Genomic DNA, 21748 nt, shown 5'->3' on the forward strand with positions numbered 1-21748 from the left:
TACTGTGCTGCAAACCCAGAAGCAGAAGACCAAGGAATTGAGAAACTGCTTGGCCAACCCAGATCTAAAGGAAACCAGAAGGCACACAAGGACCTGAACAGTATTGGTAAAAGTCTCAGGCATTGGATGTTCACCCACTGTTGGTGAAAGCCCAGACCAATAGCTTCAGAGAGTGAAGATCACACTACGTGTACCTGAAGCCCAGAACCAAGAAAGCCAAGGAGGAGCTCAGGTCAAGATGCCCTACATGACAGTGTAACTCTGACTCAAACGTGGCTCATGTCAAAGGCAGGGAATGCAGACAGCACACAGTTCTTGTCCCTGAGGGACTACCAAGAAATATAAGTAGGGGTTTCATTTAGTCACTACATATCCACTAGGAACTGCGCCAAGGTGGCAAAACATTGCACATTTACTGCCATGCAGCTGCTGGTTGGTGGCCACTTTCAGTAGTGCCACGGTCTAGATTTGAACAAGCAACCTCAAGGTGAGAGGCTGGTATATCTCATTACTAGTTCCCCATGCCTCATTAAATTTGTGTTCATTTGGTTTTCACTGTCAGTGATTCCTACAATGACCAGCCAGAAGTTACACGGAAATGTGCTTGTTTCCTTCCTTTTCACATTTGCTCCCCCCTTTAAAAAAAACAACAAACAACAACAAAACAACCCCCAAAAAACTAAACAACATACCAGAAAGGCCATAACACAACAGCAACATAAGGCAAAGCAAAATCCTTTTACAGCCCTAGGAAGGCCAAGATGTGTGCCCAATAAATGTAAGCAGACGTGATATCCTTTATAATCACAGCAAGATGAAGATGTGAACTGAATAAATGCTTTAAAAACATCATAGATTCTATTAGATGCAAAAGATTGAAGCGTTAGGCACCTTTTAGCTCAACTTTCATTTAATTTACTGCTTGCTGTACTGTAGTCTAAAGGGAGTGAAAAAATCCTCTCTAATTTTTTTTTTTCCTTTTCATGAGCTGACCAAGGAGATGAAATCTGGGTATTTTAATTACCATTCAGAGCCAAAGGCCTGGCCTTTGATATGGAAATCCCACTTCAACTCCAGCTTGCTGCTGCCTTTCCCTGTCCCCTTCTCTTTCCACTCTCCCAACATGAATTTTAAGTAGCCTTGTCAACACCTGACCATGAAAGCTAGCAGAAACCTGTGCAGCTAAGTTAGTGCTGCTGGTAATGTATTTAGAGTTTTTTTAATTGTATTTTTTGGGAGGACGTGAGTGGGGCGGGGGGGGGGGGGGGAGGTTGGAAATTGGACAAACCTAAGCAAGTAGATCTCAGTGTCTTCTCATTCCTTGTCTGCACACAGTGTGGCCTGGCTACACACAGCAGCTCATATTAAAGGGTAAAAGAAAAAAAAAAGGCAGGGTGGGAGGGGGTGGGGAGGAGGAGGAACGGATGAAAGCTGTCATGTACAGTTACCCTGTTATTGTCATCTGCCTGCTGCATGACTCCCAGCTTTGCTATAATTATTAATTGCACTTGTCAACTGTCATTAATTCCTCTTTAGCATCCCTGTCTTGGAGTAATTAGACAGAACAGCCTCACTGCACTCATTGTTTTGAGAGGCTTCTGAAAGAGCCCAACGGGCTCTGTGAAGAAACAACCATCATTAATACAATAGAGCACCTCGGCATTAACCCTTTCCAAGGTGCAGAAATTGGAAGCCATTGGCTTTCCCATCTCACAAATTCCAGTTGGACCTCTGTTTACCTTTTCCTTATGACAGCTCCCATCCAATGACCCAGAAGCAGCTGCAGGCTTCAGGTGCTTCAGCTTGGGGCACTCCACTTGAGATGCTGCAAAGAGGCCTCATTTTCCAAGGGTGAGGACTCAGTACTCCCCAGCTGTCAGTCAAGACATTATCTTGTGCCCGATTCTGAAGAGGAAGGCACAAACCACCAGACTGTTTATAAATTAAACATCTTCACATTTTGCCTCTTTCATCTGAGTTTATGGAGATTCACCAAAAAAGCAGCTGCAGGATGTCAGTACACTTTGATGCTCACTTCCTCCCTTACCAGAGCAAAGGGATGCAGACTGCTTGTTCTGACTATGACTGCCAAGAACCCAATGAGAGATCCCATAGCCCTGCTCTACTATCACTGCCTCCACAAGACCCAGTCCATAACTCACATCATGCACTACAGCTGCCCAAAATCCTTACTTCCCAAATCCACCAGCATTTCACAGCTATAAATGATGATCACAACCTGCCTTAGGCCTGGAGTTTGCTTGGTGGCTGTGTGGATGATGTGTGGCAGGGAGTGCACAGATTACTCTCCTAGACATCAAAAAAAGCTCATGCTTGGTGGAAAAAGTAAGAAGGCATAATAGAGGGACAAAGCAACCAAATAGGATGACACCGTATTTGTAGCACAAGTTTTGGGAACAAACTGCACTTTCCATTGAAAACATCAAGCTGCTGCTGGTGAGGAAATAGGGAGGGAGGAAAGTACTCATTCCTTTAACTTCAATTTACTCTGGTGGTTTAAAAGAAAAACAAAACACAAATAACCAGACAAAAAGCCCAAACCAGCAAAACCCCAACTGACACAAAACCAAACAACTCCAACCAAACCAACCTCTTGCTGCAAGAAAAGAAAATCTCTGCAATTCTACTCTTAGTTTACTGCTTAGGTTTACCACATTCTTCAGTTTTATGTTACCTCTGCAGTTAATCTACTCTCTCTTATCTTTTTAATTATAATGCTGCAATTCCAAGTTCTTACATGAAAAAGGGAAAATAGCTAGGTAGTAAGTAGCCAGACTTCATTTTACTGCTTGCTTGGGGACACTCCAAGGAGTTCCTGGGACAGACCTGCCTGGGGGCTCAGGAAGACCATATTGCACAATTGCACCCTCAGTCCTACAGCTCAGAGAGCAAGCACAGAACTCCCCCTCCCAACCCCCAAAAAACCCTGAAAAGACTTGTAGTTGCACTAGGCAAACTTTTTTGCCCAACCTGGTCACATCCAACAACATCTTCTAGCACCAGTATTCCTTAAACAATTTATTTTAAATAAAATTGTATGTTCCTGGTTTAAAATCAAAACCTCAACTCACAAAAATGAGAAGGAACTTTCTCCAGCCTGATAGCTTAACTGCAACAAGAGATCTTTGTGAAAAGATCTCCCCCCATTAAATTTTGCCTATCTTCTCAATGCTTATCCAGCTGAGATCAAAGACAAATTAATGGAGCAAATATACTCTAAAACAGGGTTTCAAAGTCATAAAATGTTAAAGAACCTTATTCAGAGCTTCACCTTGTTTGGATCTGGCTTAGTAGCTTGTGACTTACTGAAATAACAGAGAGCTTTGTATAAAGCCATGTGGAATGTATTTATAGTACATATAGAACCAAAAAAGTCTTTCACAAGCATATGCATCAGATTTTTGGCACTGTGCATCCTGCATCAGAAATAAGAACCTGGCCCCAGATCTGATCAGCAAACACTTCTTTTCCTCTCTATTGTGGCTGTAGTCAACCAAAGCAAAAATTAGAGTGATTTTTTTTTCAGAACAGGGCCCAGTCCAGCTGCATGTTAAGTACCATCACTGATTAAATCCCCTCTGCATTTTCAAAAGATGGATTTCAATGGCCCACAAAACTAGCTCTGTCTTTTGTAACAACTCAGCTGACAGACAAATCTAATGGTTACCTTATCACGAGAAGGTCTAGCAAACCACCTTGAAATTTCACACAAGTTCTGGGCCCCTCATTTTAGGAGGGAGGTTGACTTGCTGGAACAAGTCCAGACAAGAGCAACAAAGTTGGTGAGGGGCTTGGAGCACAAGCCCTATGAGGAGAGGCTGAGGGAGCTGGGGTTGCTTAGCCTGGAGAAGAGGAGACTCAGGGGTGACCTTATTACTCTCTACAACTACCTGAAGGGAGGTTGTAGACAGACAGATGTTGGTCTCTTCTCCCAGGCAGCCAGTACCAGAACAAGAGGACACAGTCTCAAGCTGCACCAGGGGAGGTTTAGGTTGGATGTTAGGAAGAAGTTCTACACACAGAGAGTGATTGCCCATTGGAATGGGCTGCCCGGGGAGGTGGTGGAGTCACCATCCTTGAAGGTGTTCAGGAGGAGACTTGATGGGGTGCTTGGTGCCATGGGTTAGTTGTTTAGGTGGGTTGGATTGGTTGATGGGTTGGACGTGATGATCTTGAAGGTCTCTTCCAACCTGGTTTATTCTATGTATTCTATGCAAGGGCAGACTTACCTAAAGGTCAGATTGAGTACACTATATGCATATTATTACAAATGTGTGAAAAGCTGGTGATGCAAATTCCTCAGGTAAATGAAAGAAATCTATTTTACTTTGCTAATACTTGATGTTTATTTCACATACTTGATGTTTATTATATGAATATGCTGTTTGGACAGATGCAAACCAATTCTGACTGCTGGCAATGAAGCTGCCCTGAGATAAAGCTGGCTGAACTCACTGGTGATTTCAGGTCTTCGGTGTGATTTGCTGAGACATTCCTGGGATTTGGCCAGAAGCTACAGCATTAGCTACCTGTTATTTCAAAAAGGTGGAAAACCAATAGGTGGTTAACAACCACTTCAGTGTGAATTTACCTGTTTTCTGCAGTGAACTTCTATCACCAGCATTTTGATGCACAGTTGGGAAGTTTTGCCTATTCTAAAATGCAATTCAACAAGCAGCAATTTATCAAATAGATTCAGCTGCAAATCCATGCATTCCTCCAACCTTAATGCCTGAACCCTGTACAGGCAATATTCCCCATCATCCTAAGCCCATGTTTTCTCCTCCCTCCCCTTTACAGATCACCTTAAAAAACACACCAATATCATTACAGATAAATTCTTTGTTCCACAGTCTCTCCAATGAAGAGTGCTCAAGTGATGATTAACCACAAAGATAAGCATTCAGCTGCACTCTCGGCCCATGTCAAATGGTTTTGCTCAAAGCTAACTAAGGAAGAATATTTTTAAAAGCCCCTCCCAAACAGATTAAAACCCCAGCTAAAATGACCAACTTTGAGGTCATTATACCAATATCTATATATACACATACATATTATACATATAAAGGAAAAAACCCCTCAGACAATCCTTCTCCAGAGGATTATTTCAACACTTTCGACTTCAGAGAGATTGAAAGTGATTCTCGTAAGCAAGCAGCTTTAACCTAAATCAGAACTCACCTCTCCACCAATCAGAAAGAAGGGTTTTTGAAAACTTATACTTCCTAATAGTTATATGGCCCTTAATCCTCTTGGAAACAGTTTTAGGTCATTATTCCGGGAGTTATTAGGTTGGAAAACAGCTTCTAGGCAAACGATGCTATTCACAAACCTTTTACACCAGAAATAATGGTTGGATTATTTCTGCCTCAAAAGTAGTCTTGAGGTCTGATTTCTGATTTTCTTTCTATCTAGTGTTCCTGAGAAAAGACATAGCTACTTGCTGTTAAACAATGAAAATCTTAAATACACAGAAGTAATTTTATAAGGCTTGTTATGGCAGTAATGTGAGCAAGTTTGGGTTTTCAGTGGAAGTAAAAAGTAATGTTTTTATATCCTGCCTTCCAGTGACTTTGCACGTTTCCACAGACACCTGAACGCTTTGGTGTTTCGCCAAAATATCAGTTTCAAAGGGCTTTAACAGTTCTTCATTTTTTCCTCATGTCTACTAAAATGTTCCTCTTTCACATTCATCTGTCTCACAGCAGTAGGAAAAAGAAAAAAAATAAAAATATTGAAGCATATTGAAGGCTGCTCCTTTCACAGCAATTGGGAGAAGATTGACCATACATCCTTGTGTCTGGGAGCACCCTTGTTTCCAGGACCTTTAAGAGTACTTTGGATTTGCCTTCAGCTGTAAGTGCTCTGCAGAACAGACTGACTATGGACTCACCAGGCAGCTGAACTCGTGAAACCGACATCACAACCAAAACACTCCTGTACATGAAAATATAGAATTCTCTTTCCATTTTACAGTTTTTTCTACCATTGAATTAGGTGAGAAATAAAGAATTCAGTACCTCCTTCATCCCAGTTTCCTTCTCTTGCAAAAAACAAAAAAAACTACCATGATGAAATGTATGAATTTTTAATAATAAACACATATTTAAAAACATCATTAATGACAGAAGCCAACCTTTTCACGGATTTGCAGATTCATAAAACAGTTTAGGTTGGAAGGAACCTCAACGATCAACTAATTCCAGCTCCCCTGCCATGGGCAGGGACACCTTCCACTAGATCAGGTTGCTCAAGGCCTCATTCAGCCTGGCCTTGAACACTTCCAGGGAGGGGGCATCCACAACCTCCCCAGGCAATCTATTCCAGTGTCTCACCACCCTTACTGTAAACAATTTGCTCCTGACCTCCAATCTAAATCTGCCTTCCTCAAGCTTTAGTCCACTCCTCCCTTCCCAGCATTCTTGTAGTCTCCGTCCATGTACTGGAACGCCACCATAAGGTCTTCCCAAGGTCTTTTCCTCAACACTTGCAGATACAACAACAGAAACAGAAGCCGTGACAGAGCTAGATCAAGTTGGTTTTGCAATCCTGCCACCAGTCACTCCTGCTGTGAAGGTCTAGATCTCTAATGCACATCTAACAGGCACTATGGATTTGGCGTATGCCCAAAGTAGCCCCAAGTAGTGGAAGCTGGCAGCATTGCAAGCACTTGCAGAAGCCACTCCACATTTGTTTTTTTAGCAGAGTACACACCCAAAGTCTTTAAGTCCAAAAGGCTCTCCTGAAACATTGGGCACTCCACTTCATCATGAAATTCAAGTGTGGAACAAAAAAGCCCCACACACAAACAACAATCAAGTCAAAATTCATCTCTGCTAGCGTGTGAAATTTGCTCCCTTTGAGCACACCAAACACTGGGATCTCAGACAATTTTTGCCCAAGTAACTCCTGTCACTTTTACACATAGCTGTTTATGTACATCAAGGACCCATTATGTTTTTTATTCTCAAATAAAATAATTGGATGAAAAGCGTAGAATCCTGCTTACTGTAAACTAGTCATTAGGTGTTCATCCATTAACCCTCACCCTGAAGATGTTAATTCTTTTATTTTCAGAACAAAGGGGTCATAGTGGGAGATAAAATTTCAGCAGCACAAAAAGAGCAGCAGCATCTCTGACTGAATGCTTAACTGAGGAAGTGATATCACAGAATCTGGTGGCCAAGGGATTCTGTGGTATCATTTTCTGAAGTCTATTAAATATGTATTAATTTGCCTAGATGGCAGCTTCATCATCACTGCTCAGAAAAATCCAAAAACCTACAGGAAAGGCCTTCTGAGGTAATGGAAAGCTAGAGACATAACATAATTAAAAAGAAGAGAAGAAAAAGAATCGTTGCATTTGTTCTCCTTAGTTATATTAGGAATAAAACCCCAAACTAATGCAATAATATATCCCAGCAGTTCAAATCTTCTAATTTATGTAGAATGGATTATTACTTAGACAATCTGACCCTGGGCAAAACTTCCTCAGTTGAGAAGATTTACAATCTAATTATGCAGGAAGTTCTGCTGAGACAGTTTGGGTGCAATGGTCCTCTATTGCATTAGCTTAGCTAAAATTGCTGCTTCTTTGCTTGCTTGGTGTTCAAGTATTCATATGAAAACAGAAAATCTTTCACTTGCATCCTTTATTTTCCTTTAGTTCTTCTCACCGTTACTGTATGCAGAAGCACACTTATTCTCAACAGCAAGTAGCAGCAAGTGGCGAGTTTGTTCATGGTGAACTAGGAGCTGCCTTTCAGGCTTTTGCTTTGGCCCCTGCTTAGTGAACTGACTTTAAAAAGGACCATCAAAGTGCTTTTCATAATTTTTACAATGATAGTTGCTGGGTTATTGCTCCCCTCCCGTATTGCCCATGCTCCTACAGAAACCCTGAAGCTGACATCTGTTCCCATACCCTTTCTTTTTCATCCTGCATGGAGAGAACTAATTTGTTTTTGTAGGGTGGCTCAAAGATGTTTTGCTGTTGTCTCAGACACCTGAATATTTTTAGCACTCCATTGGATCAAAAAAAAAGATCTCTCAACAGATACAAAAACCTGCGAGAGCTTCACAAGCTTGTAGAGGAAGAGACAGGAAATGCAGGTATAATATAATCCAAAGTATCTTCCCCTCACCTAGATATAGTATAGGCTATTGATAGAGCTGAATATACAGACATGTCCTATAGCAACACAGATGGAGAGGTTGGTGTCTTTTTTCTTTACAGTAAGTGTTTTAATTTCAAAAGGTCAATGGATCATGTCACAGCCTTCAGTCTTGATAATTACCATGTGTAGCAGTGCACATTTTAATCTACAGGTGGCAGACCTTTTAAAAGAAAATTCAATCCCAATTATTAGACATTTGTTGATACCACCACCCACATTAAAAAGCAAGACTCCACAGCATCAAGTTCTAATTAATGCTCTACAATTCAGAGGACATTTGTCAATAAAGTGGCTGAATTCTCAGAGGCTAATGACCCCTCTCAGAATGAAAGCCTTAAAAATAATAACAATTTTAAAAAATAAATAAAAATCAGTTGCCCAGCAAGCTTTTATCATTTAAAAATAACTTAACAAGTCAAAAGATGTTTTTATCTCTAACATAGAAGTTTCACTTTCTTGCTTATTAAGCCTGGCTGGTAAATCAGTGATTTCTTCTTTGATAAGCTTACTTAGAAAAGGGAAAAAAAAATAAATACAAGAATGTCACACTCAACTTCTGATAGTTAAAGTGAATCATAAAACTTTTTCATTTCTCAGTGAATCATTTTAAAATACCACAACTTACACTGACATCTCATATCTAAGCTATGAAGCAGAAAAGCACTGATTCACAGCAGAGTATCATCAGTAAATCAAATAAACCTTCATTCAAACTTTTGTCCCAACAAGAACAGTGGAATCTCCCTCCAGATATGGACAAATTCATACTGAAATGGACAACGCTGTTTCAGCGGTTGATCTGAGATTAGTCCCTAAATCTTAGTGACTCTGACTCTACTACCTTCCACACCTTTTCCTCATATCCATCCATGAAGACTACACATAAGTGCTACCTGGCTGCATTTCTAATATTGATATGGTAGCAATTCCTATTTCCCTTGCAAAGACACTAATTATACAACAATGCACAGCTACAAGAGCAATCTGGTCAAGCTAGGTGAAACCTCACCCTAGGATAAACTCACCACACTCAACAGCATTTCCCATATTCAACTCTAGTTTTTAAAGTCCACAACAGCAAGGTAAAAAAAACATGGAAAGAAGGTACTTGTCTTTGCAACCTTAATTCTGCAAGCATTTAGTATTCATGGCAATCAGGTCAAGCATGAAGAGTACAACAGCACTAAGCAGACTCTGAGATTGCCTGCATCAGAGTCTCCTGTCAAGCCAACAACAGTTTTAACCAAACTTTTTCCCATCCATTCTCCCTAACTACAAGAAATGTGACTTCAGAAAGCATTTGTTAAAAGACCCAACCAAATAAATAAATAAAAATCAGTACTTGAGAGATATATTCTCACACACCAATATTACTAAAATATTTCACATAACTCCACAAGTTTATAGTAATTTAGGGAAAATTCTTTATCTTGCCAGTAAATTTTAAAGGAAAAAACAAAATCCTCAAACCCAAAAATCTTTAGAAGTTATCTGTCTGGAGGTTTTTTTATAGATTGAAACAGAACTGCAAAGCATCTTGAATGACTAACAGAAAGCACAGATAAAACATTTACACTGAGAATTACACATCCTGGAGAACATCCTGATTTACTTGCTGATATTCCCAAGCCTGCTTCTCCCCCTCCTCCCCAGACCAAAAGAGTGGGTGAGAAAAAACGTGTACACTAATCTCTTGTGTGGTAACCTAGTAACCTTCTCCTTTTTCCTCTACAAGCTCTTCCTCCGTACCACCCTCTTCCATATTGCTAGCCCTCCAGAGTAATTGCTCTGTGTCTTTAAATGGTTTTGTTCTCCTACCCAATGCAGAGGAGTTGGGGGTTATTTCCAATCTTCAGAAGCTTGTAAACAGGATCAAACAGGAACCCGGTCATCAGCAAGACGGAGGCTAGGGAAATAAAAGCAAATGCATATCAACAATTTTATTTTAAAAAGAAAATACACCCAACACATGAAACAAAAGCCTCAGCTCTGCTAGACATCCCCCCCCCCACTTCCCCCCGCCCCGTTTAGTCCATGAACTTCTTGCAAAAGTAAGGCTGGTGTAAATTAATGTGTGACCCAAAATACATCACATGGAAAAGCTGCCATAGAAATACATAACAGCAAAAATGGGGGGGGGGGGGGAGGGAGACATGAGAACTAAAGTGGCACCTCTTATCATGATAAATCAATACCAAAACTGAAACAGGAGAAAGGTATAACTATATATTCCTGTTTTTCTTGAGCGGTTAAACAGCTAATCTACACTCATGACTCTGGTTTTATATCCCCAGCCAAACATGCTTGCATGATTAGCCTGTTTAGCATGGTTAACAGAGTGAGTACAGAACTGGGAGCAAAAAGGCCTCTGCACCTGCCTCTGCTCTCAGCTGTCACCCTCTGAGCAGGAGAGTTCCTCACACGTTTACTCCTTGACTTAGACCTCTGCCTTGATGTCCTCTGAGCTGTACCTGACCTTCCTGCATGGCATCTCCCTCAGCTATGGCAAAGCCCAGAACTTCAGTGACTAACAGACAGTGTGACTTCCCAAACCCCACCTCGCCCTCCACAATTTGGGAGTACAATGCGCTCCAGATCTCTCTGAGGACCTATTACAGTTATGGCTGCTGCTGTTTCATCCTTGTGTTTTGTGGCACAAGGTAAACACATGGGATGCATAAGGCAGGAGCTTGGATCTCTTCAGCAGCCCATAATGCTTTGCTCCGGTAAGTGCTCCTCACCAGGAGTACAGTGTCCAGCTTTAGAGCCCACAACACAGGAAGGACATGGACCTGCTGGAGTGGGTCCAGAGGAGTGCCACAAAAATGATCAGGGGCTGGAATGCCTGGCCTACAAGGACAGGATGAGGGAGCTGGGGTTACTCAGCCTAGAAAAGAGAAGGCTACGGGGAGACCTAATGACAATCTTCCAGCACCTGAAGGGGGCCTATAAGAATGCTGCAGAGGAACTGTTTATAAAGGCCTGTAGGGATAGGATGAGGGGCAACGGTTTGAAATTAGGGAAGCATACATTTAGGCTGGACATTAGGAACAAGTTCCTTACCATGAGGGTGGTGGAACACTGGAACAGGTTGCACAGAGAGGTAGTTTACACCCCATGCCTGGACATACTCAAGGTCAGACTGGATGTGGCCCTGGGCAGTCGGATCTAGTTGGGAGATGTCCCTGCTGACTGCAAGGGGATTTGGACAGTCCCTTCCGACCCAATGCAATCTGTGAAAATTCTGAGCCAGAATCTCAGCTGGATCCAAGTTCGTTTATGACAGTGTGGCCCCCAGTTTAAATTCCCACACAGACTTAAGTATCTTCTTCTTAATTTTATCCACATGAAAACTTTCTAGTTGCTGTCAAACAGCATCCTTCAAAAGGACTGTTGTATGACTGTTAGGACAGAAAAAAGCAAAATTGAGGCTAATGACTGGCTCTGAACTTTGACATGTGGAGGAAGATTGCTTTTAGGAGCAGAGCTGGAAATACCTATATGGGAAACAACCCTTTAGGAAAATCAGATCTACCTGGAATAAGCAAAGCTTAATTTGGTGAAGTAAACGTAAAAAGTGTGTTTGTAAAGGCAAAATATCACCTAATTACAACTATTAATTAGATCATAAGATAATACTCAACATCATAGATAGTTCAGAAATTGTGGTTATTGGGAATGGTCTTGAGTGGGGTGATAGAATTAGCAAAAAAAGGCCCTGTTGGCACGCAAAGAAACCTAGATCCCACTCTTCAATTAAATTTACTTTCTTCTTAATTATGGTTTTCATAGGATGTACCTAAGACAATTTATACTTTTAGCTATTTCTCTGGCTTTCTTTCTATTGCCATAACATGTCCTTCAATGTTTTTGTTTTGGCAGCAACAAGGTTTAGCTACCATTATTGGGGAGGATGGTAAGGGCAGTGTTCCAGACATAGGCAAGAGCTCTGCACACAAGAGCTAAATCCAGAGAAAAGCACAAACAGGAGACTGAAGAAACCACTTCCAAAGACTGTCCCAATATGCAAGCGACTTCCACTGATGCAAACTGCAAGTTTCTTTGTTCTGCTAGCCTCTGCCTCTTGCTGAGGCCACCAGGAAGGCATCATGGCTTTTCTGTGATGATGACAACATTGGCTTGTGATAGTTTTTCAGAACATAAACAGAACAACGTCCCAAAACTTCTCTGATCACCCTTTCCCCACAACAGAGTGACAGCAGGACTTTCTGAAGCAAGGGAAAAGCATGGGCAGAGGCCTGCAAGTGTGGTGGATGGGCTCTCATATCACCAAACGAGGCTGGGTATGCAGATAAAGCCATCTCATAATCAAACATCGACTTTGCAAAGTAATCTACTGCCATCACAAACATCTGTTGGTTCTTTCTCAGGGATAAAAAATAAACAAAAAATTCAACTGCCCAGCCCACCACACAGCATGCACAAACACAACCACTGACAGTCACTGTGACTCACGTCTCTGCACATTTCACCTGCAGGGTGGTTTGTGCTGCTTCCAGTTATGCACGGTGCAGTGCACTATAGAGAACACAATGACAGAAAACACAGAAGCAGGAGATTTGCTGCCTGTACTTTTATTCTCACAAGAACTTCCTGAGGCTTTTTGGTTTTAACTCTTAAGTCTGCCCATTAAGGCTAGGATGAATTTGTGGAGCAGCATAAAGAAAACCGTGGCTACATCATCTGCAGATGAGGTCTTCAGTGTCTCAGGGTACAATCTGGCAAATTTTTAACCACTCAAAAAATGGAATGCATATAAGAAAAAACCCAAAACAACAAAAAACAACCAACAAGCAACTGTTTCTGAAAACATGTCTTCAGAAAAGACCCTACCTCCTACTTCCAGTTTCTCATTTTACCAGCCAAAAATCCCATGCATGTATGGGCTTTTCAGAACATTACTTTTGATGGTATGAACTAGCAAGAATCATTAGCTGGCTGTTTTTTCTCTACTCCCAAACAGTCAAAACTAGTCTAAACAGAGTGGGCATGGGGCTTGGTTTGGGGCTGAGGTTTTCACTATTTTTTTCTTGTTGCTTTCTTTTTAAATCCCATTTCTACTAGAAAAATACCAGCTGTGTTTTAGCAGGTTTACCCCCTCAGTATCTACCTGTTCGTATGGCTGAGAGAAGTCTGGAGAGAAGAGCTAGGTTGGGCTTGTTCTGCTCTTTGGAGTTTTGCTCGTTTGTGGTTTGAGTGTTTTTTATTGCCTTTCCCCCTCCCTCTCTACTTTTTTTTTTTTTTAATCTATTTGCCAACCAGAGTCATTTATCCCCTATTAGATAAAGTATAATAGACTATACCGAAAGGGTCACTGGCCCTCCATTTAATGATATTGCCAGCACCAATCTACATTTTCCCGACAGTGTCCCTCAACAGAGAATAAATGGCTGATCTCTTCACAATAACAGCTGATTTCTATTTATTAAGCTAAAAAGGTCACCATTTTCTACGGCTGGGCCGCCCTGCACTATTGATAATTTTATGCATAAACAAATGGCAAATTTGTGCCACATAAATATGCATTAGCAATTACTATTTCCTCGGGCAACGCTCGCCGCATGCAAATGTGTCCCTCACAGGGCCTGGTGGCTTTTGTTTTAGCTCTTGAACAGCTAAACAAAAGAGCACAATAAACAGTTTAAAAATTGCCAATCAATAGGAAATGCAAATGCAAAGGTAAATGGCAAGAAACTTGCCCAAACAAATAAAACTGAACCAAAAAAGCAAAATAAAACTCATCTAAGGAAATAAATGACTGGAAAGGACTACCTCTTCCCTCCCCGCTCTCATATCTTCAGCTCTGGGATTTATTTCTTTTCAGTAGAGATGGCTAAGGTGCTCTTCACATGGCAACAGTGGAGCTCATACTAACACTGACCACAGACAGAAGCCCCCAGAATATACGGATAGGTTGAGTACACATGATTAACCAGGACTCCCATCCAAACCAAGCCAGCAAAACAGGATGTCTGAGGAAATTCAGAGTGGGCCCCTGGTTTAGCTTCCTGTGGGTGCGCATTTCCATCAAAGGCTTTTAAAAGCTACATGCAAAGGAATTGCTGAAAAAAGCTTAAACATCTGTGAACATCAGGTTAGGGTTTTATTATTATGCTCAGAAAATACCAACTTATTTGTGTCTACATACAGATGTCCGTACCAACAGCCTAATGAATGTTGTCACTTGAGAAAGTTGAACTACATATAATTTCCTTTACCCCAAGGACAGAAAGCTTGATCTTCCCTTGTCTTATCCTTAGACTACTCACTTCTGACAGCAAGCCATAGCTGTACATAAGAGGCAAACTAATGGAAAAATCAGACCCAGACAGCAAATGTGTACGAACATGGAAACCAAAACAGACAACTGTAGAAGTGATGACTGCTTTGAATTTTCCCTTTCCACAGAGGAACTTCAGTACTGTAGAGAACCAAGCAGGACACTAACCATGCTTATTATTGTTTGTATGTGGATAAATAATCCAGTTCAGCAATGCAGTAACAACACACTGTGCACAAACATGCCACGATGAGCTGTATGACACATCCGAGCGACCATCTTTCTTTTCACATAACTTTGAGACAGTAACTCTGTCTTCATGACAAGGATTAGGAAAGGTAAAGGCATAAAACATAGCCAGCAGAGTAAGTTGCACCTCGTTCTACAAATCTTGATGAAAAAGCCGAATTTAAAACATGCTGGCTTTGGTTAGTAAAAAATAATTATACTAAAATTCAACAAGCTGGTAAAGATATATTTTTTACTAATTAATTCAGGTAATTTCTTGCCTTCCAATCTCCCTGGGCTTGGCTTCCAATCTCCTTGGATGGCTTTACACCACCACTTTACACTAGGACTTTTGATTCTGATACAAACTGATACAGGCACCAATGATAAGTATTTTTAACTATTTGCATCCTAAGAGCATATTTACACATGGACAAACCTACATCAAGTGCAAGCCAAAATATGCCCTCAAAGCAAAATTCCTCATTTTCAGCTCTCAGTCAAGAGCACTCCCATACCAGTAACACATTTCAGCCACAAACCCGCAACTTTGAGTTTCTCTAAACAACAATAAAATAATCAATACAACATGGTAAATGTGAGTTATATAGAACTTCCCCTTTGCCATCAACCTCTCTCTGATTTACTTTTTCCATTATCCCACACAAGAAAATGGATATTGATAGCACCTCTTGCTTTAGGTAAGTCAAGGCATGACCCATATTGGTAAGAAAGCATCCTCAGCTAGGACATGCTGCCTTCTGCAACTGGTCTTGGAGCTGCTGGAAAGCTGCTATTCAAACATGCCCATGCAGGTAAGGGGTATCCACCTCACAGCATACACACTGCAAATCCCAGAGAGTTCAGAAATGACACATCAGAGGAATTTGCATACCATTTTGTTAAGTTAAATGTAATTGAAAGATCCATGATTATACACAAGTTCTCCTAAGGTCGACAACAGAATGAAAAAAGGCATGAGCAGGTAAGCTAAAGCAAAATCAAATAAATTGTTTAAATATCACTGCAAAGGTAGTTCTCACGAATGGCTCTGTGGCTAGTCTCCTGCCATTAACATAGTTAGAAAATCTGTAATAAGCAGAAAATTATTACTACATAAAATATTCCTGCAAAGAGACACTGCTGCAGAATTGAAATGATGTAGCTCAATCTGTTAATGTCCATCCCACATGTGTGAATGTGATGAAAGGTGGAGAATGAAATGACTTAAAGCTCTGTTAACAAGCATATTTTAAATAGTATCCATGGGTCTTTCTGTATTGCTACCATGTCTTGACAAAATTTGATATTGTTGAGAAAGAGCATCCTCAGCTAGATCATTGTAATCCCCAAAACTAGCACTAACACTATCAAAGCAAAACCGCCAAGGAAGATACCAAGAAAGTGTGGTCAAGCATTGGAGCAGGCTGCCCACAGAGTCACTGTTCTTGGAGGTGTTTAAAAAAATGTGTAGGCATGGCCTGTCAAGATGAGGTTTAGGGACCATGGTGGTGTTAGGTCAATGGGTGGACTCAAAGATCTTAGAGGGCTTTTCCAACCAAAACAATTATATGAGTCTAACAGACAATTTTCTACAGTGGTGGGTGGGGTTGCTTTTGTGTGAAGTACATGACTCAAGTTGAGGCAGGAATAGAGAAGAAACTATTTGGTCAAATTCAAGCCTTCTTTCTCCCAATGAGCTCAGCTTCTGTTCTTCTTTTCTATCCCCATTTTCAGTGAAACTTAGTTGTAAATGATTAAAGATTTTGTTTTCCTCAAAAGGCACTCACGCAACTGTAGCCTTCATAGCAGCATATCAGATATTAATATCAGAGATTTCATTTTTCTTCCTGCTTTGTTTACAGGTTTTCTGGGAGGCTTTAAAGCTAAAACATTTTGATAAAAATTTCTTATTTCTTGTATGATTCCAAACACAAGTTTCACAGATTCATAGAATGGTTTAGGTGGAAAGGACATTGAAGATTATCCAATTCCAGGCTACTCATCCAACTTGGCCTTGAACACCTTGGGGGGGGGGGGGGCATCTACAAACTCCCTGGGCAACCTGTTCTGCTGTCTCACCACCCTCACTGGAATGAATTTCTTTCTAATCTCCAGTCTAAATCGGCCCTCAAGCTTCAATCCATTCCCTGTCATCCTATCACTACAAGCCCTTGGAAAAAGGCTCTTCCCAGCATTCTTGCAGGCCCCCTGCAGGTACTGGAAGGCTCCTCTAAGGTCTCCTCTGGAGCTGCCTTCTCCCTGGGCTGAACAGCCCCAACTCTCAGCCTGTGCCCACAGTGGAGGTTCTCCAGCCCTCTGATCATCTTCATAGCCCTCCTCTGGACCTGCTCCAGCAGTTTCTTTAAGAAGTTGGATACTGAACAGAACTGTCATCCAGAGTGTCTAGATACTTGATATTTTTTCTATGCTATACTCTTGGAAAAACAGCTAGATGACAATACAGCTGCTGGCCTATCTGCATAATAGGCTTTCACAACAATTTAGTCATATGCCAATTCTTCACTTGACACTATAGGTAACATATGTTATTAGATCATTAAAGATGCACACACAGAGCACCCTAGAAGAACACTCAAAACAGACTTGTTGCAGGCATTACAGATTAATCCCACCTTTCTTCACCCTTCCCCCCGACCTGAGACTAAGTATTAATACTTCAAGCTGTGTTCTTCTAATACAGCTACACCCTTCTTGATTCTCCATTCATCTCCCTTCACTCAATTGCTTTCAGTTGTTTTAAACTGAGAAACACCAAAAACTATCAGCAAGAATTTAGCATAAATTAGTATCAGAAAATTAGTGGTTTCCTTAAAGAAAATATGCTGGGTTTGTTTTCTCAAACTCCTCCTTCCTCCCCCCCTCCCTATTCCAACAATAACCAAAACGTGCCTCTGTAATCAGTCTAGCATCTGAAAAGCAAGCTGTGTTTCTTCTTTCCTGCATTTTCACTACAAGAAATAACTCCATGATTAAGACTCATCTGACAGTTCTCATGACACAGAAACTGAAAAAAAACCAAAACAACCCAGATCACTCCTTCAGTAGCTGAATTGGTCCTGGAGTACGAGGAGGATAAGGGGGCGACTTCCATCAGTCAGATAAACGTATCTGATCTGACATCCACAGTAAGGCAATGCTCCCTGCTCAAAGCTACAAATGCACCCATCTTGGGCAAGAACAGACTCTCAGCAGATAAGAGAGTTAAGTATTCCACTCAAAATAGTAAGAGATAAATTCTGAAGGTTTCCATATGAACTCAGCAGAATTGACCAAATGTATCCATCTGTTCGCTTTCATATAAGCAATATGTACGCTGCCAGTGTTGGACCTCTGCTAGGGCAGGGCCCTGGGACTTCAATTACATCTGCCACTTCCTCAGTTTACAGCAGCCTCATCAGCAAAGCATGAATTTTTTTTTTAAAGCCTCAAAATAGCATCCTGAGGAAACACACAAGAAAATTACTATTTCTACATTTCCTCCCTTTTCTACCTGATGACTTTGCCTCAGTGCCTAATATTAATATCAAATGCAATGTTCTGAGCTGAGAAACATGGAAGCACTTCAAGAAAGCCTTTTAGTGTCTCATTTCCATCTCCTTAGCTCAGAAGGGACTATTTCATAAGCAAATTTGAACACCTTCAAGCAACTCATGATGAGAGTATCCAGAATCGAATTAGTTACCTTGCCTCTACTGAAACTGGCAAAGCAGCAAATCTCCGTCCCTCCTCACATCATATAATCACCAACACAACGGGCTGACTAGAGCCTCCAATATGGCTGCATTTTACATTCCCTACACTTTAATTATAATAATTTGGTACAGGTTATGTGGGGTTTTTTTAATTGACATTGCTGATAACAATGCCTCTTTGAGCTAAGACAATTTTTTTCAGACGTAGCCATGAAAATGTGCTCCCTTAAATGCAAAGCAGCATTTCTTAATACAGCAACTATGGCAGCACAAGCACCCCACAGCAAAAGGCAAAGTCAAACTGTGGGACTCCAAAATCTCTGTACCAGTACTCTTCAGAGGACAGAATTCTCACTAGCCTACAATAAATAGCCCCTGTTATGTACTTTGCATTTCTCCCCCAAATATCTGCTGTAAATATCAGCAGGAAGTTGATCAAATATTGGTCAAACCTTTACCACCACTTCATTAGAATTGTAACACTCTTAATTGTGGTTCCCCTAAAATAATATATATATGTAATGCACAATATGTATTCATGTCTGACAAAATTCCAGATGCAGCCTCACCAGGGCAGAGTAGAGAGGGAGGAAAATCTCTCTCAACCTACTAGGTCCTGAATACTACTCCTACTGTGTTGGCAACCTGCTTTATCCCAAAGGTTTCACGAGCAGCTCCACAGCTCTTCCCCATTGTTGGAAAGCTCCCTAGTGATTCAGTGGAAAGCACTACAAACACAGCAAAACCTAGGCCCCTCTGCTTGTTTCCAAATTGTGAAGCTAGATCAAGTAACCTGACTCAGTGTAAAGACCTAAAGCACAGAAAACCAGCACCAATTAAAAAAAAAACCAACACCAAACAACAACACAAAACAAAAAAAAACAAACAAAACAACAAACAAGAGGTGCACCAGAGGCTTGCAGGAGCAGAGGAGCAAGTAGCATGGGTGAAGATGAGAAAGGTGAAAATAAGTTGGAATGCCTGGCAGGACACTATCCCTGCCTCTAGAGTAACTCCTGGACTTCTGACCAACTCAACACATCTGTTGCAGTTCACAATTAGTAGCAGAAACACTTCCCAGTGGCCAGTGCCTGCAGCAGTAATAGCCTACTACCAGCAATTACTTCACCAGCTCAGGTAGCAGTTCTTTCTCCTGAGTATCTGTAACTAACAGCTCTTTAATGATGTAAATGAGAGGGAAAGGGCAGTGGAGGTCTACAGGATAATATTCCTATTTTTCAACTCTACATTACAAATCTTCTCTGGTTAAAAAGTCTGAACAAAACTGAGAATTCAACAAAACACTATACCTCAGATGGTACAGTCATTCCTAATTCAGCTATTGAAAGCATGAGCTGAGATTCGGTCTCTGTGCATATGCCTTGCAATACTCTCTAATTACATGGTCACATTCCAATTTTTTTCTAGAAGGGGATCACCCAAGAAGCGCCAGCTCTCAAAAGGAAGATAAGTTGTATATTTAAAGATAAGGTGCCTGATGGACCATTAACTTATTTCTTTTAGGTACTGGAATGTGACAATTGAAATTGGCAGAGATCTGCAAGCCAAAAGGAGGACAGTTCTGTTGGTGTTCAAAATCTATGCAGAAAGCCCTTAGTCATACAAGCCCCACTTTCTGACCTGCTGTACCTGAACATACACTTGTGGGGGCTATACTTGGCAGTCACCTGATGCTATGTTTTAAAGATGCAAACAATTATTACAAAGCCTTTTCACTTAATAAAGTCAAGATCTGAGCCAGATGCATTAAGGAGTCTATCATAGATTCCCTGCACATGGAATGGAAGCAGAGGGGTACCTCTGATGACTTGCAGGGAGAAGTCTGGTCCAACAAAACCACATTTCCCCCTCTCCACTGACTGAATGAAGGATTATCTCTGCTTAAGTGAGGAGAAACAGGAACCAGATAGAACACAGGAGGTTCCACCTCAACCCAAGGAGATGCTTCTTTATGGAGAGGGTGATGGAGCCCTGGAGCGGGATGCCCATAGAGATTGTGGAGTCTCCTCTGGAGACTTTCAAAACCCACCTGGATGTGCTCCTGTGCATCCTGCCCTAAGTGACTGCTTAAACAGGAGAGTTGGACTTGATCTCTGGAGGTCCTTTCCAACCCCTAACAGTCTGATTCATGGGAAGCTAATAGAAGAGGTTAAGTGCCTGTATCTACCTAGGATTAACAACTCTGCTGAAAGCCCAGCCCCAGCTAGCGTAGCACCTGGTCAGGTTAGTGCCTGGCTTACCATGTGGTTCTTACCTCTTGGCTGCAGTGACTTTGCTTTGGAAGAAGGGTAGAAAATGCTTTTCTTTCCTCAGGATTCCCCTAAGTCAGGTAGCAAGCACACTTCTCTGGGCTATGTGGATTTAAACACTTTCACAGGTGGTCCAGAACCACCCAGACAAATAAATATACACAATTAGGCAGACTTCAATGAACTGGATTCCTGCCAGGATTTAGGTTGACAGTAGCTACCTAGGTAGGGTTTGAGTGAACTTGGCTGTTTTCCTCACCTTCAAAAATCTTCCCCTGCCATCTGTAAAATGGACAATACCAACAAGCTGGACACTGTGCAAACCAATTACTATCTTTACAACATACAAGTAACAGTGATAATCACCACACAGAAGGCCCAAGGAAGTTGTTCATTTTCACATGTATTTATTCTACCAATAATATTATGGAATTGCTGTTTTTAAGATGAGGTTTGAGTGTATGCAGAATATGCCTGCCAAAGGGCCACGTGAACAATAAGAATTAAAAAAAATAAATATTGAATATCTTCTGTCAGCACCATCATTTCAGTGGTCTGATATGTGATCATGTAATTAAAGACTGTATCATAATGCATATGCACAAATGGGCTGAATTAAGGTTGTGCAGACAAATCTAATTCTGGCATTTCCTACGCTTTGAGTGCCTGACTTCACAATCTTAGTGCTCATTTAACAAACAGTTTCTGTATGTAATCCCATACATTACATACACGTGGCACTAACACCTTCCACAGTGCTGCACACTCATTCTGCAAGGTATGTTTACACACATAGGAGCACAGATACCCTGCAAAAAATAGAACAATACTCAGTCCTGTTCTGGCCACTGCCCTTTTTTTTCCCCTCCCCTCCTGTAGCATATTCTCACCATTCTATTTACCACCATCAGGAATAAACTTCAGGAGTGCCAGCAGATAAAATGTTCTTTTACCTTTTAAGAATACAGTATGTGTCAACGCTTCCAGCTTCTTAACCACTGCTGGAAAAACCATTTTAAATAGCCTCTACTGTGTATG

The sequence above is a fragment of the Dryobates pubescens genome, chromosome 15, assembly GCF_014839835.1.
Source record: "Dryobates pubescens isolate bDryPub1 chromosome 15, bDryPub1.pri, whole genome shotgun sequence".
In the NCBI taxonomy this organism is placed as follows: domain Eukaryota; kingdom Metazoa; phylum Chordata; class Aves; order Piciformes; family Picidae; genus Dryobates; species Dryobates pubescens.